At 34.9% G+C, this 22,633-nt stretch overlaps 1 pseudogene; it reads left to right on the forward strand.

The window, feature by feature from the left end:
• The first annotated feature begins 19,506 nt into the window (after positions 1-19,506).
• LOC114744519 (cysteine-rich receptor-like protein kinase 10) lies at positions 19,507-22,078 on the forward strand (annotated as a pseudogene).
• The last annotated feature ends 555 nt before the right edge of the window (positions 22,079-22,633 follow it).

A 22,633-nucleotide genomic window follows, 5' to 3' on the forward strand; every position in this document is an offset into this window, starting at 1 on the left:
TACCCTTGTTTATTACTTAAATGCTCATCAACTCAGTAATGTATATGTCAAACATCGATGAAAGCTTGAAACCAGTGTTCAAAAATAAAACTGTTTACAAAAGAATTTTTGATCAGGTAAAATATCAAGAAACTAAATCAGATAAGCTACTTGCATTTGTATATTTTACCTTCTGAGGGGAGGATAATATGACAGTTTATCATACATATCTTTTACTCAATAACGAATGATGTTTCTGTTAATGATTCTCAATCCATTCATTATACGCAGTTGATATTTGAAGAACTGGAATAATAGAGAAAAATTCATAAGAGGATGTACGTAGATGTGCATGGTACATCTTAATTAAAATCGAAATTAATAAACGAAGGAAAAGGGAAAGCGATCAAGTTGTCCCTTGTCACTGTTAAAAGTTTTAAGCAAAAGATTACGATCAGTTAGATGTCCCTCTCTCATTTTCAAAGATATTCTTCGGATTTACGTTTTTTCACCTTATTGTATCGTCATCAGAAGACAACTCTGATAAAGGTAAATGGTTGTATATATTTTTGGAAAAATCCTTTTAAAAAAATTACTATTGGATTTTAATATTTTAAATCAGTATTGATTACTACATTCATAAAAAAAATTGACTACACTAAAAAAGCAAATGACAACATATTTTTGCAGTAATTCTTGATTTGGAATTTTGAAATTCAACAGTGTTTTTTTTTATATTCTTTTAATATTTGTTTATCTCTACCTTTTTATCATTTGAACATAAATTTTGAGTTCTTCATCTAAATGAAATTTTTTTTTATTTAAGCAAAAAGTTTTTGACATCGATATGTCCTCACCCTGAAATTTTTCATTTTTTCCTACCTTTTCAACTACCATTTAGGTAAAATACTTTTTTCTTAGATTATTATGTAACCCGTGTAATGTCTGCAAAAATAATCCAACTATTTCTTTAACAATATGATATTCCTATTTTCTTTCGGCATTGACGCGGAAAGAAGAGTCTAATGATAAATGACAATTAGTGAAGACTTGAAAACACGTTCACGTTTAAAAAGGCCTAAAAATTTAAATAAACAAGATTTTTTCACGGCTTTTTCGCAGATACGAAGAAGAATAGATGAAAACATTAATCATTTATTAATTTTTGATTATATCATTATATTTCTCGAGTTTTTTTTATTGCTTAATGTATAGGTGAACAATACTCAAGGAGAGATGGTGCTTTCTAGATTTTATCCAACACAACGCTGGTTAAAGATATCATTGTTTAAGCTAGATATATTTCTGTACAAGAATTGAGATGTGGACGTCGTAACGTAAATCTCATATATAGAGGCAAATTTTTGTGTCCATCTTTCAGCTAGAAATTTAAAGATATCATTGTTCAACCTAGATCTATTAATTTCCGTATAAGAATTGAAATGTAGATGTCGTAACATAAATCTTATATATAGAGGCAAATTTTTGTGACCATTTTTTAGCTAGAAATACGAAATGCTAGGTAGGTAATTTATGCACTTTTAATTTGATCAACCATAAGTTGTCCCCGACACATTTAAGATTTGGCAAGCTAGCCAGCGATGAATCATTGTAAAAGTAAAACCATGTGTTATGAAAAAGCAGCTCCTATAATTTGTACTGAAGCGGGAAGTCTTGAACCTAAAAGAATGATGGAAGAGCCCAATAAGGGTGGACCATTGAAAATGCGGAGTTGTAAGCAGGTAAAGTCGCAACAAAATTTAAGGCTAACTGTATAATAAATTGTAGTGATGGAGGACTTATTCCTACTTACGCGTTCCTTAAAGAGACTTGTTCCCTTATTTCCAAGCTCTCGAGAGTGAACATCTTCTGCACACTTTAATGCATGCCTCAGGATCTTCACAGTGAAGTAACCACAATTCCAAACATTACATCTGGCCCGTCAGCGCCAATAATAAGATTACCATCGGTAGTTAGATGTGTCCCTTACTAATTTTCAGAGAGGATTATTCTTAGCATATATTTTTTCCATACCGTACACTTGAGTAACCAAATGACTCTCTCTGACTAAGGTTATTCACGTACACTTTAGTAATATCATTAATTGTGTTCTGACCAAAATTTCATCCGCTGATGAGCAGACCAGTATTTACAGGGAAGGAGAGACAAGCAACATACTACTATATGACTATTATTTTCAGTGTTGTATGGAGAAAAAAATAATTTAATTGATTATTTAACGGTATGCTATTCCTATTTGATGATTTCGGTATTGACATGGATGACGATGAAAGTTTATGACATACTCCTCTAGTTCTACTTATATGTTTTGACAAACTATATTAAAAATGACTTATAAATAAGACTATAGGAGAGTACATCTCATACTCATTAATCGTGTTTAATTCGATTGCCGTCAAGGGAGAAATTTAGCTATGAGGAATTTATCATACAAACGTTTTATTTGAACCAATAGTAAATTAATAACAGAGAAGCCTTGAAAAAGAGGGCCTTCATTGTCGTATGTATGGGGGCTCAAAAAGTCAGACTCATGATAAATGAAGGCTGAAAATTCAGTCCACGTGAGACGACTTCCATAACGAATGGTGGAAATTCCACGTCAGGAGGTCAAGTGCAGTTAATTCTCCAAAATTTTGTCCAGCAAACAGAAAGAGAGGAGTAGTACGATTTTAGTCCAGTCCACATCTCTTGTCACTATTCACTGGTTTACAAAATTTAACGCTAATTTCTTCGAAGTTGGTCACTGCCTCTTGCGAATTTTGAAGGAAATTACATAAAATTTTATTGATTCTATTCAAATCATATGACAGTTCCTATTTTAATATAGAATCCTTACATATAAGACTAATATTAACTTCCTAGTTAGGTCCTACATTAAGTATCAAACGAGTAGGAGACAAATTCAAAAGTTACATAATTCTTGTTTTTTTATGAAAATCAACAAATTACAGATAAAATGAAATAAATAATATTCCTACGATCTTTAATCTAAAACCTATTTGACTAATTTGATTAGATTAAGAAAGTTAGGTAAGTTAGTTAATTATAAGAAATATAACATGTTTTTCTTAAAACACCATAATTATTATTTGAATATCTTCTCTCCCTCTTCTACTTATTATAGTTGAGAGAGTATCCATAGGGTTAGTTTTGAAAAAATTGATAAATATGAAAAATATGTCTTATATTTAGAATCAAAATTAACTTAATAATTAGGTTCTATATTAAAAACCAGAAGAGTAATAAAATTAGTAGGGAAAGTTATTTTTTGGGCATTGACGGGCAGGCCACGTCAGCCTGTGAAGGAATTAGGAAAGTGGGAAAAAGGAGAAAAGAAGACTTGCAAAAACGTGTCTCACTCTTCGTTTCCTCGCCGCATGAGGTGGGGCAGGCCTGAGTTATACTATCACTATTGATTATTGACTTTTTGTGACTGGTGTCATATATGTCTCTGATTATTTGAGATCAACCATCGGTTCTCAGTCACAATGAACAATTTATACTCTCATATTCATGTGTTGAGAAGTAGATAAGATAATACTTATTATAATATACTAGATCCAATCTTTAATATAAAAATTAGTTGTAGATTGAATCTGATTCGGAATATAAAATTACGATCTATTTTGTATTCCAAATTTATAATATTTCTCCAAGCATATGCCTATTAATTGTACTTATTAATTAAGGGGTTCTTATTAAAGAGTAATTCCAATGCACAACATTAATAATGAATATTGTTTAGGAAAGTCAACACATATTTGTTATAGATAAGAGTTAGTTGACTAATTTGAGTATATTAAAGAAGTTTGTTGAGTTACTTATTTGTAATAAATAGGTGTTATCTTTTCTAGAATACCCTTGCTAATTATGTGTATTAGCTTAATACCATTTAATGGAATATTTAACATTTGCAACTACTTCAAGGACTATTTTTAACAAAAATGGATAAATATGAGATACAAAATAGATTGGGTTTCATATTGAAGATCAAATTATATATCAAACTAATTTTTTAATTAAAAATCAAAGGTAGTAAAGAAGAATAGTGAATAGGAACAAAGTAGACCAAAATAAATCAAAAGACGAGTAAAATTAACTTTGAGGAAAATTTAAATAATCATATTAGAACCAACCGAAATTAAGAGTTGCAAGTAAACTATTCTTCCTTAATATAAGGACCTAATTAACCAATTTGGATAAATTAAGAATATTAGTTAAATCAGTTAATATGATTTTTTTAAAAAAAAATTCCAAACATCTTCTTTAATTCTATCTCATTCTCTCCTGTTTGATTATTATTAAGAGAATATCGATAATCTTAATTTAAAAAAATAATAAACATGTGAAATAAATATTATATATAAGATTAATATTAACTTTCTAATTGTGTGCTATGTTAAGCGACGACCAGTATGAAACAAAATTAGTAGGAAAGAATTACTTTTTGGGCGTGCAGGCTGTGTCAGCCTACGAAGGAATCAGGAAAGTGGGAAAAAGGAGAAAGGAAGACTTGAAAAGGGAGTCTCACTCTTCGTTTCCTCGCCGTATGAGGTGGCTCGGGCCTGAGTCATACTATCAGTGCTGATTATTGACTTTTTGTGGCTGGTTTCATGCATCTCTGATTATTTGAACCCAAAGGATAAACCATCAGTTCTCAATCATAATGAACAATTTATACTTTCATATTCATGTCTGAGAAGTAGTTAAGATAATACTTACTATCTTTGGTCCTAATTATAAGAGCTAGTTGATTAATTTGAGGAGATTAAGAAAATAAGTTAAGTTAGTTATTTATCATAAATAGTTGTTGTTTTTCTTAAAATATCCTTACTAATCAGGTGTATTGGCTGGAATTATCATTGTTAGAAGGACTATCTTAGAAAAAAAAATATACAAATTAGAGACAAAGTGGATTTGAGTCTTATATTTAGGACCAAAATAAAAGTCAAACGAGATCTGTGAACACCTAATTTTGTCTGGGCCCCACAAAATTACGTAATTAAAGAAAAAGAAAAAAAAGAAAAAATTGATATCCTCCTTGATCCTTTCTTAGAGGCTAAGTATGAGAACCCCACCATATGGCAAATCCAAAAAGGAAAATATCACTCTTACAATAAATGGCAATAAAATAAAAGATAAGAATTAAAAGCCAATTTAGGAAATGTCAGGTAAACACATTAAGAAGGAAAATAAGAAAAATCAGAAAATAAAAATAAAGATTTCTCATTTAAGATGTTTAGCCTCCCAATTTAGAAACATATTTTGAAGTTATGATAGTAAAAAAAAAATAAAAAATGAAAATTAAAATAAGAAATCATAATTTAATGATGATTTGGTGCTCAAATAGGAAGTTACATTATAAGTCATAATTAAGAAAAAATAAAAAAGTGAAAATAAAAATAAAAAATCACAATTTGATGATGATTTGGTACTTGAATAGGAAGTCGTATTATGAGTTATAATAAGGAAATTTTTAAAAAAAACAAAAATTCGAGAAAATTAGAAAAAAAAACTAGGTGGAGCCTATAAATAAGAGAGCAAAGGTTAGAGGAACTCGGTCAGAATTTCACTTTGAAAAAAGGAGGCAAGGTAGGGAGCTCTTCTATCATCTTATTTTATTGCGATAAGTTGTTTTGGGAAAAGAGAGAAAAGGCCTAACAAGGAAAAAAATCCTTTTTTCCAATCTTCTTTTTTCTTCTACCTAAGGAAAGCCTATGCTCTTGTGATTGTTATCACATTATAAGTTAGAGTAGTGATGGCTAAAGGGGTGGATCTAACATGATTTTAGTTAATCCTCACTACTCCATTTTCTTTTTGATTTATTCGAAATATGCCTTTATCTATTTATCCTCACATTTACTCATTTCAATATCCACTTCCTTCTTTGTTTTATTTTCATTTATTCTATTTTTGGTTCATATCTTTTTACCAATATGTGTATATGGTTTTTATTTATTGGCTTATTATGCAATGTATTTTTTTTTAATATAGCCAACTGATGAGTGGAACATCAAGTATGATTTTTTGTTCCCATCTATTATTCTTAACCTGAGTTTCATGTTCACTTATTTTTTTGGTGTTCTTTTTATTTTCAAAAGTGCTCCTCTTTTTAAAAGCTTTACTGTGTGAGGTTTTTAGAATCTCTGCAGGTATCTAGATTCACCGGTAAACCGTGTGAGACTATGGGAGCTTCCGCAGGAATACTGAAAGATAAATTAGAGAATGGATCGAAAACATACCGGGTCGGATCTCGGGTCGGGTCGGTCGGATCTTCTTAGCTCACGCTTAAGCTAGACTATAAAAGTCTAAGCTTTTAAGTGCACAGCAGAGCACCACTTTTTGCAAGAAAGAAAGAGAGAGAGAGAGATATATATATAGTAGGAAAACTCTACTACTGGAGTGATTTGAACTGATGGGGGGAAACCTCTATTTATAGCTTTTGTTAGGGATATTTTGGGTAGCATAAAAATATCCACTGAGCCCATCAGATAAATCTGAGATAAGATATAATATATCCTTATCTCATAATATCATGATATTTGAATTTAAATCCAGAATCAATCACAATTAATTCTAAATATATATACTTAATATATATTTAATCTACACAATATAAACTAATTAATTTAATATAAATTAATTAGATTTATATCGTAACCGATTGGATATGATTCAGGGTGTTTGACCAAGTCAAACATATCACAATATCGCTTGGATATTTGACTAATATATTCTCTTTATACCCAATCAAATAATCCGGCCCATCAAGGGCGGATCCCAAGCCCAAAATCTAACATCTCCCACTCGCACTTGATGGGCTGCCCATTGTACGATAGCTAAATCTTTCATTGCTTCATACTAGGTGTTTGCTGTGAGCGAGTGGGCATGACGTCATCGATTCGGGTGCTTGTGTACTAGGAATCCTTTATGCAGGACTAGTACATAAGAACACCCTTGGTGTACCTGCAAATTATATGCTTGTTGCCTCGAATGCCCTAGTTTTATCCATACACTTTACTTGTGGCATATCTAATTCCTCTCAAGTTATTTTGTTTACTCAGATCGCCTTCTCAAACGTATGGTATCCACACTTGCTTAGTTGTTCTGTTCAACCTGCAAGGGACATGTCACAGACACCAATGTAGATCTATATTTCAGGATAAATCTTCCTTCTGACTATTCATCATTTAGATTTGGCATAGTCGCTTTCTCAGTCTTGACCCGTTAGATCGCATCATTCTTGACCATGGGGTTTAGGCTAGAGTAGCTGCCACTAAACCGAAACCTTGTGATGTTGTCTAAGTCTTAAGGGCATTATGAAAGGTTTATTTTCTTTTGGGGACTCACACCGTAATGGATCAGGGATCTTCCATCTACGTCCCTTGTTGCGGATTTGAGTGAGCTCATGCAGTATGAATTGCATGCTACGGTGCTCAATCCACCAAGTGGAGTATGTCGCTTTTGGTTTTAATAGCACCGTACAGACTTAAGTTCCAAATGCACTCCAACATTTGAACCATGAGCTCTTTCATCACAACTATATATGATGTCTTACTAGTGAAGAGTTCCTTGTCTGGCTACAGGTCTCCTAGATGACACATTATCCATGATTCGGCCCAAACTTTTATGGGTCTCATCTCAGTCTAACTGAGGTGACATTTGTGCAGTGATTCTTCTCTACTATCTCATGGTGATCATCTGCTGTCAAACCTTCTATATCCTATGAGAACATAGCGAGGCAGTTGCTCGTGTGAGTGAGCCAACCTTGTGACCTGTATGACATATTTGTATTGCATACCTTGTGCCTATGCATGTATAAATACACAAATATACAAGAAAAATTTCTTTGAACTGGATAAAATGCATTGAATTACTAAGTAAGAGGAAAAGGTTCAGTACAACATGCCTTGTGCCTGCATATTTGAACAAAAAAGGGATCAAAAGGAAAAAGGAGTTCAATACATCATGCTCTACGCATGCCTAAGGCCTTTACATGCTTAACGAAAGGATCTCTAGCTATAGGCTTGGTTAGGGGATCTGCCAACATCTTATGAGTAGACAAGTATTGAACTGTCACTTGTTTCTTAGCGATCATATCTCATACTAAGAATCTTTTGAGCCACACTGCTTCTTGGACAGCTGCAGAACAAGCTACATATTCTGCTTCCATGGATGAAAGAGACACGCACGTTTGTTTCTTGCTACTCCAGGAGATTGCTCTGTTATTCAGTAGGAAAGCATAGCCTGACATCGAGTGTCGCTCGTCCAGGTCTCCTGCCCAATCAGTATCAGAATAACCCTCTGCACGAAGGCCATTTCCTTGATAGCATAGCTCATAGTCCATGGTTCCTTTTAGATATCTCATAATCCTCTTTACAGCTTCCCAGTGTTTGACTCCTGGATTGGATTGGAATCGACTCACAAGTCCAACTGCGAAGCATATGTCTGGCTTGGTACATAACATGGCGTACATTAGGCTGCCAATGGCACTTGAGTATGGGACTCTCTTCATGCGTTCTATATCGCATTATTTTGTAGGGTGCATTTCCTCGCTTAGGTTATGTCCCTTAACCACAGGGGTATCCATAGGCTTGCAGTCTCTCATCTTGAAACGCTCAAGAATCTTTGCTATGTATGCCTTTTGTGACAATGACAGCAATTTTCTAGAACGATCTCTTTTTATCTTAACGCCTAAGATATATTTTGCTTCGCCCATGTCTTTCATCTCGAAGTTCAAGGATAACCACTCTTTGATCATCTTTATTAGTTTAAGATTGGTACCAGCCAGTAGTATGTCGTCGACATAGAGGGATAGAATGACAAAGTTGTCTCCAAACCGCTTGATATAAACACAGTGATCTTCCTCGATCATTTCAAAGTCATAGGAGCTTATAGCTTTGTGGAACCTTAAGTACCACTGCCTAGATGATTGCTTGAGTCCATAAATGGATCTCAATAGTTTACAAACCTTTTGTTCGTTCCCTTTTTGTATAAAGCCCTCAGGCTGTTCCATATAGATTTCCTCATCTAGTTCTCCATTCAAGAAGGCGGTTTTTACATCTATCTGATGTAACTCTAAGTCTAGACTTGCTACTAAAGCCAATATCAGAAACGTACAACAGGTGAGAAGGTGTCTGCGTAATCCACTCCTTCCCGTTGTGTATACCCTTTGGCAACTAACCTTGCTTTGGGTTTATCAATTAATCCATCAGCCTTACGTTTGTACTTGAGAACCCACTTGCTCCCAATTGCCTTTTGGCCAGGTAGTAGATCAACTAATTCCCATACTTGGTTGGATTCCATGGAATCCATTTCCTCTTGTAAGGCCTTCTGCCATTTTTCTTTAGCAGGTCCTGTTAGTGCTTCTTTAACATTTACGGGGTCTTCTTCATCGTTTTCTGGACTAACGATGAAGGTTGCTCCTTCAATTGAGAAGCTTCTCCTAGGAGTTTTGTCTCTGTTACTTCTCTTAAGTGGGGTCGCTGTAGGACTTTCTTCCTGTGACTGGTTAAACCTTGTTGTGAAAATGGTTCAACCCTCCCACTCAGATCAGTAGATTGAGGAACACTTTGTTGTACCTCATTGCCATCATCCTCATAAAGACGGCTTGTTCGATCAATACTCCCTCTTCTAGGATATTCGGTTTCTATAAATGTTGCGTCCCTTGACTCTATCTCAGTCACTGAGTCGTCATCATTTTCACCAATGAAGACATACCCCTTAGAGTTCTCAGAGTATCTTATGAAGATACACTTCTTTCCCCTCAGTTCTAGCTTGTCATATTTATGGGAAGAATCACGAATATAGGCCACTGACCCCCATGGTCTTAGGATGCTTAGATCCAGTTTACGGTTTGTCCATGATTCATAAGGGGTTGTGGTGACTGATTTAGAAGGCACTCGGTTAAGTATGAATGTGGCAGTTAAAAGGGCATCTCCCCAATATGAGGTTGGAAGCTCAGCTTGTGCCATCATTGATCTAACCATATCGAGGAGAGTTCTATTTCTCCTTTCAGCAACTCCGTTCTGTTGAGGAGTGCCAGGGATTGTTAGTTGCCTAACAATACCCCTTTCTTCACAGAGCTCCTTGAACTGATCAGAGAGGTATTCTCGGCCTCGGTCAGTTCTTAAGGCTTTGATTCTTGAACTTAGCTGATTTTCCACTAGATTGAGATATTTTCTAAAGCACTCTAATGCCTCAGATTTGTGGGAAATCAGGCAAGTATAGCCATATCGGGAAGAATCATCGATGAAGGTAATAAAATACCATGCTCCGTGACGTGCCCTAACACTTATTGGTCCGCAAATATCAGAGTGTACCAATTCAAGAGGATGGTTAGCCCTGGTTGCCTTTCCGAAAGGCTTCCTTGTGCTCTTGCCAGCAAGGCAATGTTCACACAGAGACATTTTCTTTTTGGACACGTTTCCCAGCAAACCCTCTTTTGCTAGTTTGGTCATGCGTTCTTGACCAATATGTCCTAATCTCGCATGCCATATATCGTAATTGACATCAGAAGAAAGTGCATAGCAAGAACTGGAAAAATTATCATTGAAATCTTCTAAAACAAAGAAACCATCCGAAACATAACCAGAAACTAAAAAGTTGGTCCCATACGAAATGTCTACTGTGAAATCATGAAAAAAGATATTAAAACGAAATTTAATTAAGGAAATAACAGACACAAGATTTCGTCGGATTTCCGGAGCGTAGAGGACATTTTGCAGGACTAGGGTCTTTCCTCCATGCAGGGTCAGCTCACAAGTACCGATCCCTTTCACTTCTACTCTCGCGTTGTTCCCAACATAAAGCCATCTGCTTCTTGCTGGTAACCGACGAAATTCTGTGAAGTTCCCACGATCTTTGCTCACGTGGTCTGTGGCCCCTGAGTCTATAACCCAAACAGGATTAGTTTTAGCAATAAACGCAGTGCTAGAAACATAAGAGAAATGTATTGAATCTGAATCCAATACCTTTTTCTGCTCAGGGTAGTCCTTGGCATAATGTCCCTTTTGTTGGCAAGCATAGCATTTGATGGTTGCTATGTTCCGCTTCTTTGCAGGTTTCTTGCCTTTCTTGAAGGAACTCTTTCCCTTCTTTACTTTAGGGCCGCCTTTCTTATTTTGAGAGCCTTTGCTTCTCTTGGACTGGTTTTGGGAGGTTGCCCCTCCCTTTCTTTCAGTTAAATATGCCTTACTGATAGGCTTCACAGTTTCCATCCGATCATCCTCCAGTTGGAGGTGGCGAGCTACATCAGCAAAGGTTTTTATACTCTCGTTATGAGTAATGGTGTGCTTCATGGTATCCCAACTTGCTGGGAGAGATCTCATGACAGCTTGAATCTGTTGCTCATCAGATAAAGCACCTCCGGCTTCCTTAAGCTCTCTGATTAAGTTCTACATTGCCCTTAGGTGATGCCTTATGGGAGTGTTAGGACCCAGCTTGAAATTATCAAGTTTGACGATGAGTCTCCTAAGCCTCGCAGCAGAGGTACCGTCAAATTTGGATTTCAGTGCCGCCCACATGGCAGAGGCTGAAGGGTGTGTTTCGAATTGCACCAACACATTGTCAGTCATGGCACTCAGCATGGTAATTCTGGCGATAGTGTCCCTTCTTTTCCAGGCCGCGTAGCCGTCCTGGTCCCTTCGCGATGCATTCGACTCAGGCTCTGGAAGAAAAGTAGTCAACACATCAGTGACTTCTTGTTCTTCGAGGACATATGATATCTTACGACGCCACATGCTGTAATTGTCTCCGTTCAGCTTGTCACCTCCTACGAGGTCAGCTATAATGGACTTGATTCCTCTTTGAGACATCGTGCTATCACATAGACAACAATGCATTTTAGTACGGTATGCAACACACACACTTTATTCAAGTAGGTCACAAGTCGTCCGAGTAAGAGTCTTACCATTTTCGTAATCAGGAGACAACTAGGTTGGCTCCCATCCCATTACTCTTGGTTAGTCTCTTACCTTTCTTATCTCTGACTTTCCTCGAACATATCCCCAATTGGAGTTTTCCTCATGAAACTCCCACTCAAATAAAGCATTTGAAATAAAAAAAAACTTTATTTATCGAAGCATAAGTGTTTACAAAAAATTTGGATAATCCCAAAAATAAAGTCTCAAGAGTAAACATTAAATGAAAAGGAAAAATAAATGTGAACAAAAAACTCATTTGTTCATGATATATTTTATCATGGGTTCTCTCAAACTCTCTTTAACATCTTTCCAGCATCTACAAAGACTTTGTTTAAAAAATGCTTCACTAAATATGTGTCCCCTCCTCGCCAGTTCCTCTCTGTATTGGATTGCAATATTTGAGAAAAAAAGTGCGTCTTGCTCATTAACAATTTGTTTAGCATAATAACTCAATTTTGAATATAGGCACTTTTGATGCTTGTATTCATCAGCATGCTTTTCTGCTATCTGTTCTATTAAATTTATGTCCTTGGGTCTGCAGACTTCTTCCTCTTGTTGGTCAGGAACACATTTCCTTTTACCACTGCTCCCCTCAGGTACATTAGAGTTTACTTGTGATTGAGGCGCTTTTCTTTTATTTGTACTTTCGGTAGCATAATAATTTGAAGATTTCGAAGCATCAGAAAGAGGAGAATAAGTTGGATATTTTCCAAAAGAAGAGTTAGAATTTGAGTTTGAGTTGGCCATTTCCTAAAATCCAAAAGAACAAGTTAAGGAAAAATAAAATAAATATTCAAAACATTTATTTGCTATTTTTCGTACCCAAAAAGTCATAAAAAATCAGCACATAATATATTAATTTATAGCTCATGATTTTAGAAATATTTCAGGTCAAACAGGGCTCAAAAATAGCCTCTCACATGCCCTCACGCGCCCCAATAATCATTCCCCTTTTTTTTTTTAAATGAGGGGTAGGTTCGCCCACTCTCGGGACCGGCGCGTGTCATACACGAGCCGCCTTTCCGACTTCTCGCCGTTACCCAACCTATTCCATCTGATTCCTCGCGTCTCAAGGAGTCTATATATGTGTTTTTTATGACCAAAGGGTCCCTAGGTGGACCCCACACGCCCACATGGTGCATCCAAAAAAAAATTCAATTTTTTTTAATTTAAAATTTTTTAAAAAATTTTATTATTATTTTTTGGTCGGGTCGGTCTACTGACCCGACTTCCAGGGAGGATCCGGGTCCACAGACCCGAAACGCAGTGTTTCACTTAAAGTGAAACGCTGCGTCCTGGCCAGCCCAAAACGATGCCGTTTTGGGCTGGTCAGGTCGTCCTTGACCTCCAGCCGGGTCGCTCCAGATCTGACTGGAACTCTAGCGGGTCCGTCGCGATCGAACAGTGATTTCTTCCTCCTCCGAGCTCCGTTTTATACATTTTAGGTGTCTATGAATTCGTATTTTCGTGCTCTACAACTCTATGGGTTCATTTTCTTTTAAAAAAAAATCATTTTTAAAGACCCAAAAAAAAAAAGTTCGAACGGCCGATGTAGGAGGCTTTAGAAAGAAGATTTCGGTCACGTTTTTGAACCTTACGGAATAACAGGTAATGTTTTCGAACTTCACTTATATAAATGGAGTGTGTATTTGAGTTTAAAACACAAGCATATAGAGTTCGAATTGCATACGGCATATTCATGATGCAGCGAAAAAAAATGAGCGTGTATAATATATGCACACATATATTGAGAGCCTCAAGAACATCTCGGCTTTGATGCCAATGAAAGATAAATTAGAGAATGGATCGAAAACATACCGGGTCGGATCTCGGGTCGGGTCGGTCGGATCTTCTTAGCTCACGCTTAAGCTAGACTATAAAAGTCTAAGCTTTTAAGTGCACAGCAGAGCACCACTTTTTGCAAGAAAGAAAATAAGAGAGAGAGATATAGTAGGAAAACTCTACTACTGGAGTGATTTGAACTGATGGGGGGAAGCCTCTATTTATAGCTTTTGTCAGGGATATTTTGGGTAGCATAAAAATATCCACTGAGCCCATCAGATAAAATCTGAGATAAGATATAATATATTCTTATCTCATAATATCATGATATTTGAATTTAAATCCAGAATCAATCACAATTAATTCTAAATATATATACTTAATATATATTTAATCTACACAATATAAACTAATTAATTTAATATAAATTAATTAGATTTATATCGTAACCTATTGGATATGATTCAAGGTGTTTGACCAAGTCAAACATATCACAATATCGCTTGGATATTTGACTGATATATTCTCTTTATACCCGGTCAAATAATCCGACCCATCAAGGGCGGATCCCAAGCCCAAAATCTAACAAATACCAATGTGGTTATGCAAATTTTCCTTTTGAAATAAAAAGAAAGAAAATAAGTTTGGCACCATCCTTATAAATAAATAAATAATATAATAGAAATTTTTTTTTAATATGTACAAGTAATCTCAAAATATTTTTTTTTAGAGCCATATGAGGTTTTTAGAACCTCCACAAACTCAAACGATTATTCTCTCATGTGAGGTTATGGGAAACTCTGCAGAGAGGAGAATCCAAAATTTCCTTCAAAAAATAATTTTAAAATGAAAAAAAAACTTGTTTTCATATATTAAAAAAATACAAATCCACCAAAAACACCTTTTTTTATTGAATAAACCTTTTCTAAAAAATACTAACCCAGTGACGCACATTTTTACCCCTGAACTAAGTGGACTTTGATCCCTATAAAGGGTACATAGGCTCTAGGTTTTTATCCTAGGTCAAATCCAACATTATAAATATTTTTTTTATTTTTTTAAATAAAATTTTTTTGTGTTTCTATATTTTTTTAGGGTAATTAAAATATGATTAAAAAGGCCATATTAATTTTGAGTAGTTAACTTAGAGTAACCATTTTCTTAAACGTATGTTGTGGGGTGCCTAACACCTTCCCTACACACAATCGACTCCTGAACTCTTTGGGTTTCGTAGATTACACTTTTTAGGTTGTCAAAATTAACCTTTTTAAAATTTTGGCAGCGAGTCCTCTTTCTTTTCCTTTTACAGGATGACCATGATCCGAGCACGACAAGGTCTTATATTAAGGATCGAAGGTAGTATTATAATATACTAGATTTGATCTTTAATATAAAAATTAGTTATAGATTGGATTTGGTTCAGAATATAAAATTACAATCTACTTTGTCTTCCAAATTTGTAATTTTTCTCCAAGTATATGCCTATTAATTGTACATATTAATTAAGGGGTTCTCATTAAAGTGTAATTCTAAAGCACAATTTAGAAAAGTCAATACACATTTATTATAAATAACCAGTTTAACTAATTTTTTTAATATTTTCAAATTAATTATTGGGCTTTTGTATTAAGGATTGGATCTCTTGTACCACGTATAGAATTAGTCGGATAAGGCAATATCAGGGGAAGATAGATACGTAACTGATTATGTAAATCTTAAAACCAAGTCTTAATTTTTACAAGTAAATTTTTATGATTTGCAAAGCGTGCACAATTTTAAACTGATTAGAACTTTAACTGTTTGTCATTAAACTTTCAGGATTTACAATTGAAACGTGTTGTTAATCACTGCATTTTTTTGTTAGTTTCATTTTCTTTTTCCCTTCCCAACCCGGGTCCTTCTTCATAAACCGTATAATCTCATAAATTCGTGGTCAGTGAATTTTCTTTTTCTTCATGGGTCCGCTTCCGCTTCCAATTCCAATTTTGAGCCTCCAATTTCTTGTTATCAAACGAGGCTATTAAAGCATCGAATTGACTTGTTCGAATCTCATTTCTATGCCTCCAATTTCATGGTATCAAATTAAACAATATTGCTTTTGGTGCTTAATATAAGAATTAATTTAACTTTTTTTTTTGTTTTAAATATAATACATCAATCCATTTTGTCTCTCATATTTATCTTTTTTTTTTAAAGATAGTCATTGTAATAGTGATATTTCTAGCCAATACATTTGATTAGCAAAAATATTTTAATAAAGACAATACTTATTTATTACAAATAACTAATTTAACTAATTTTCTCAATATATTTAAATTAGTTAACTAATTCTTATATTAAAGACCGGGATAGTACATTAGTTGATTTCAGCATTGACCGGGGGAGTCGCCAGTCCACATGTCATTTGAAGTGGATGGTGGAGGAATTATTGGACACGCAGGGGGAAGAGTCTGAGAAGTGACTATGAAGACTGGAAACCTTTCAGTTGATCAGGTCATCATTGTCGTGTTTAAAAAGGGCTTAAAATTTAAATAAATAAAATTTCGTCGCAAACCTTTCACAGATGTAAAGGAAAAGAGAAAAAGAATAAACTAATTATTTATTCCTTTGATTATTATATATTTATATCATTACATAAAAGGGAAACAATAATCAAGGAAATCACGAAATAATTCATGTGTGTTTAGAAAAAATTTAAAATTTTAATTGTCTAAAACATTTTTTTTAATGTTGGTTGAAAATGTTGAAAATTAGAACAGCTAATCCTCCAAAATTTGTCATATACGACCTCCGGTCCTAATTATAAGAGCTAGTTGATTAATTTGAGAAGATTAAGGAAATGAGTTAAGTTAGTTATTTGTAATAAATAGGTATTATTTTTCCTAAAATATTCTTGCTAATCAAGTGTGTTAGCTAGAACTACCATAATTAGAAGGACTACTTTAAAAAATACATAATTATTAGAGACAATGTGGATTAAGGTCTTATATTTGAGACCAAAATAAAAATTAAACGAGATCTTCTATTAAGGACCGGAGGCAGTAATAAATATGAAACGGAGGGGAGTAAGTATCACGGTTCTAGCTCGTCTGTCCACATCTCTCTTCTTGATCACTGGTCCTCAAATTCTAAATCTGCCACGTTGAAAATTCCAAATATTCCTCCTATTTTTAATACAAGACCTATTTAACTAATTTGATTAGATTAATTAAAGAAGTTATGTAAGGTAGTAAAAAATATGACATGTTTTTCTTAAAAAACCATAATTATCTTTCATAATATCCTCATTCCCTCTTCTACCTAATTATGGTTGAGGGAGATACATAGGGGCAATTTAGGAAAAACTGATAAATATGAGAAATAGGTCTCACATTTAGGATCAAAATCAAACTCAATAATTAAATCCTATATTAAGGACCTGAATAAGTACTAAAAACTGATAAATATAGATGAGAATAGTAAAAGGAGTCAACAGTCTGTCGACATGTGGATTGAAATTGATCACCACACCTCCCCCTCTTAGTGTAAGTTTGAGCTCTTGTATTCCCTTGTTCTTGAGGTATAATATTCAGTTTTTCATTCAAAAAAAAAATTGATCATCACAAAATGATTCGTCTCATGAATTCTCCTCAGCTCTATCTTCTTCTTTGCCTTGTAATCCTTTCGATTGCAGGAATCAAAGGACAGAATAACTTCTGTTCCCCTGATACTTATGCCCAGAAAAGCACGTTTCAGAAAAATTTGAACCACTTGCTTTCTTCCCTTTCCTCCAACACCAATCAAAGTGATCGATTTTACGGCACCACCGTCTCCGGTCAAGGAAACAACTTCGACGACACCGTCTGCGGAATGTTCCAGTGCCTCGGCTTGTTGGAAATTGTGCCCTAGGGGCCAATCATTATGTTATGAACATTGTTGATTTATGAATTTATTGATTACGTTATCATATTGTTTGCATGTTTACTGTGATGACTATCCTTGGATAACTCATGATTTATCCTAAATGTCCCTGGTAGGTCATCTATGTGGGAGCAAAGATGAAATAAGACTAGTATGACTTTAAAGATGTATAGAGATATAAATTAAAGTCATAGGCACATGTAAGAGTACAAGGTGTTGGACCGACCCGCTATGAGAGAGCTGCATGGGTTAAGTCATAAGCTTCTCTCATATACAAACCATGTCACTGTACCCTTTGACTTGAGATCATCATGGATTCCTACATGAGAAATGCTCAGCTTTGACCTAGTCAAAAGTCACTTTTGACCAAGTGATCATAAAGACTATGTTCAGACTTAGTGGTTTTTCATGCGGAGGAATGTGAATGGTCAAGATGGAATTTGTCCCTCACATTCATAGAGAGACATTACTGGGCCCCTCGATGAGTGAGTCTGAGAAATGTATGGCCATACTATAATGGAAAGGTAGTTCCATTTCTATACTCAGACTATTCAGAGATCGAGAAAGTAACGGTCATGAATAGGAGGATGACGTTCTCCATGCCTCATCCATGACCAAAATGTCGTGTGACAAAAGGGACGTGATATGGTTGTATGAAAGGTTACATCGTTCAACGATCCTCATATGATTTGGGTAGTCGTGATGTCTTGCTAGAGACTGCTTACGACTTGTGAGTCATTATAATTAATGGCCCACTGCCAACTTCATATGGGCCTACAGGGTCGCACACAAAATAGCTCAACGCGAGTTATGATGTCCAGATTCATTGAATCTAAGATATGTCCAGATTCAATGAACAATATAGGGTGGACGTGTATATATATATATAAATTCGTATATATATATATATATTACATAAATATAAGAGATATTAATTGTTAGATTTAATTTATAAGGATAAATTAGATCTATGTAAATTAATTCCGTCATATCTTTATTTTGAATTAAATAAATAGGTGAATTAAATCTGTGAGACGGATTTAATATAAACCATATTTATTTAATTGTTCTCTTATCTGATTAGGCAATATTTGATATTGTATTAATTTCGGAATTAATTTAGGATTAATTTCGAAATTAAATATCATTCATAATACCTATAGCATCCTATATATATGATATTGGGAGCTAGGGTTTTGGCACGTGTGAGAGTGAAAACACTTGCAGATAAGAGACGGCCTAAAACAGATAAGAGTGGACGGATTCTCTCAAAAAAACCCTAGACGGACAAAAGGGCGCTAGCACGTCGCTCGTGACTGGAGAGCTATTCGTGTGGATACCGGTAGAGGAGGCCGACCGGAGTTGTCGACTTCGAACAAAAAAGGAGGCGAGCAGAGGCATCCTGAACGGCGGAATCACCAAGCCACCAAGAAATTGGACATCGAAAGGTAATGCTTCTTACTACTTGACTTAAACACGATCGGTAAATCCGGGCAAGGGATTGAAATCTTTGAAGTTTGTTTTCCGCTGCGCGTTTTTCAATTCCCTTCACGGCTATGCCACCGTCCAGACCTGTCAAAAATGTGTTTCTCATGGAATCAAAGACATCCTCCAGAGATGCCCCATCAACACAGGAGCCGTCGGGTGGTACGACAAGTGCTGGTTACATTACTCCGACCGCTGGTTAAATTACACCGACCAGTTTTTCCTCTCCAAATTGGAAGAAGAACCCAACACGGTTGTTCTTAACAACCGCTATGCAACGGACACGGATAACTTTAAGAATCTGTTGGGAGAAACCTTGACAGCGGTTGCCAAAAAAGCGTCGGAAGGCGGAAGCAAAAAAAAAAAAAATGCGACGAAAGAAGCAAACATTAGTTCTTTTGAAACTCTGCACGCTATGGCGCAGTGCACGCCGGATATATCTGAGATTGATTGTCTCAGCTGTCTCAGTAACAGTATTAGCTATTTGCCTTATTGCTGTAATGGACTGGTCGGCGCAAAAATCCTCAAGCCCAGTTGCTATTTAAGGTATGAAACGTACGCCTTTTACCCGGAAGCGCCTCCGCCGCCTGCTCCTTCGCCGGAATCCACTTCCAAAGGTCAGTTGTTATATATTGCTTGAAGGAAAAAACACTACGAGTTTTTTTACCCAAAATTAATCTATGGGTTAAGTTGCACTTGAAAGATTGTTTATAAAACTATTCTGATAAATTTAATTTACTAGTTATATTATGGGCATATTATACGACGTGGTTTGATTCATAATTAAATTAGCAAATGTTAAATTATATGAATTTTGTATTTGCCAAGTATAGATATAATTTCTCCGAAACAAATATATGTTTTATATTTCAGTTTAATTTCAAATTGAATAGAAGACGTTCTATTTAAAAGTTTAAGTGTAAAGAATATGTAACTTAAACTGATAAATGATATTTTAATTGACAATATATTTTTTTATTATAAAAGGGTGAGCTAACAATTTGGCTTAGCGTGTGGGATCAAACCTTTGTGCCAACACGGGTATCGACTTTAACTAACAATTTTAAACTTAGAAATTGTTTTATAAGAAGTTAGAGAATATGTTCAGGATAAAGGGGAAAAAAACTGTATAACTTTAATAAAAATAGTGAAAAAAAAAATGTAACATAGTCGTTTTGTTTTATTCAGATAGAAGCAGGATTTCAGCTGGGATAATTATTGCCATAGCTGTTCCAGCGGTGACATTCATATTGCTCTGCTTCTTGTGCTTAAAGAGGAGGGCAAGGAAAGATGCTTCAGTTCCTAAACAAAGTGGTATGATAAATAGCAGCTCTCGTGTTTAATCTGATACACATGCAATTTTCACTTTAATTATTACATGGAAGTTCCTTAGATATCATAATCCCTACATTTTTTTTCTTTTTCGTTTTTGGTTATGAAGTTGATATTTCAAGCGTAGAATCCCTGCAATTTGATTTGGATACCATCAGAACAGCCACAAATGACTTCTCTCCTGACAACAAACTTGGTCAAGGAGGATTTGGTGAGGTTTACAAGGTATATAAATCTGTTATACTTGTAAAAATCGGAATCACTACTCTTAAAATAATAAATAACTAGTTGATTGCAAATGGATTTTAATAGATTGATTATTCCTTATGAAGGGTGTTCTACCTGGTGGACAAGAGTTAGCCGTAAAAAGACTATCAAGCGGTTCAAAACAAGGTGTGGGAGAATTCAAGAATGAAGTTGTTACGATGGCAAAACTTCAACATAGAAATCTCGTGAGGTTACTTGGATTTTGTTTGCATGAAGAAGAAAAGATAATCATACGAATTTTTCCCCAACAGAAGCTTGGATAATTTTTTGTTCGGTAGGTTTTGCAAAATTATTTGCTGCGTTTAGTTTAGTTATGCATATGCTCACTCTTCAAATTATGTAATAATAATTATTGATTCCATTGGCTAACTTGGGGTGAGAATGTGAATCTAATTTTTTATCTTATTATTTGAATTGGCTTCTTATTGTGGGTGTAGGACTTGAAAACCAAGGTAAATTGAATTGGTCAACGAGTTACAAGATCATTGAAGCCATCACAAGAGGGATGCTTTATCTTCATGAAGATTCTCAACTAAAAATCATACATCGTGATCTCAAAGCCAGTAATGTATCGTTGGATGAAGATTTGAATCCAAAAATCTCTGATTTTGGTATGGCTAAAATTTTTGGAGTTGATCAAAGGCAAACAAGCACAAGCAGAGTTGTTGGCACCTTGTAAGTTAAATCTCTTCATGCCAATTGTTTTGCATCATACTTTAGAGAAAAGAAATTATTTATCATGTAATGTGTGCTTTTTTTCTTTTGTAGTGGATATATGGCTCCAGAGTATGCAATGCATGGTCATATTTCAATCAAATCTAATATATATAGTTTTGGTGTCCTAATTTTGGAGATTAGTAGCGGCAAGAAGAATACATCTTTCTATATTTCAAGCTGTGCTGACCACCAACTAAGCTATGTGAGTATATTATCTTTTTTCGGGCGAAAGCCACGTAGGTATATTATCAAAAGTAAATAAACTTAGATGGTACCTAGAGGGGTCAAAACCTTGACACGTTAATTGTATATGTTGGAATTGCACTTTGCAGGCCTGGAGGCTGTGGAGGGAAGGGAGGCCATTGGAATTGGTGGATCCTAGTTTAAGAGATTCTTGTTCAAGAAATGAAGTTATTAAATGCATCCATATGAGCTTGTTATGTATTCAGGAAAACCCAGCTCTGAGACCTACAATACAGTCTATTATGGTGATGCTAAGCAGTCACTCCGTCACATTGTCGGATCCTCGGGAGCCAGCCTTTTTTGTTGGTCGCCATAGAACTGATTCAAACAATCCAGACATCTATGAAAATAGTTCAGATCAATCTACCAGCAAGTCTGCGCAGTGGTCTGTGGATAAAGATCCGATTAGTGATTTGCACCCTCGCTAGTATCCTTGTTTATTACTTAAGGATAATATGACAGCTTTTCATACGTATCTTTTACTCAATAATGAATGATGTTTCTGTTAATGATTCTCAATCCATTCATTATACGCAGTTGATATTTGAACAACTGGAATGATGGAGAGAAATTCATAAGAGGATGGACGTAGATATGCATGGTAGATCTTAGTTAAAATCGAGTTTAATAAATGAAGAGAAGAAAAAGGGAAAGCGATCAAGTTGTCACTTGTCATTGTCAAAGGTTTTAAGCAAAAGATTACGATCAGTTAGATGTCCCTCTCTCATTTTCAAAGATTATTCTTCGGATTTATGTTTTTTCACCTTACACGATCCTAATCAGAAGACTACTCTGATAAAGGTAGATAGTTGTACAAGTATATATTTTTGGAAAAATGTCGAAAAAAATGATAGTTGAATTTTAAAATTTTAAACCAGTATTAGTTACTATGCTCAAAAAAATTGAATACACTAGAAAAACACGTATTTTTTTAATAATTTCTCATTTGGAATTTTGAAATTTAAGAGTCTTTTTTTGAGATT

The sequence above is a fragment of the Neltuma alba genome, unplaced genomic scaffold (genome assembly GCF_004799145.2).
Source record: "Neltuma alba isolate B1F8T4 unplaced genomic scaffold, ASM479914v2 tig00004377_pilon, whole genome shotgun sequence".
Taxonomy (NCBI): domain Eukaryota; kingdom Viridiplantae; phylum Streptophyta; class Magnoliopsida; order Fabales; family Fabaceae; genus Neltuma; species Neltuma alba.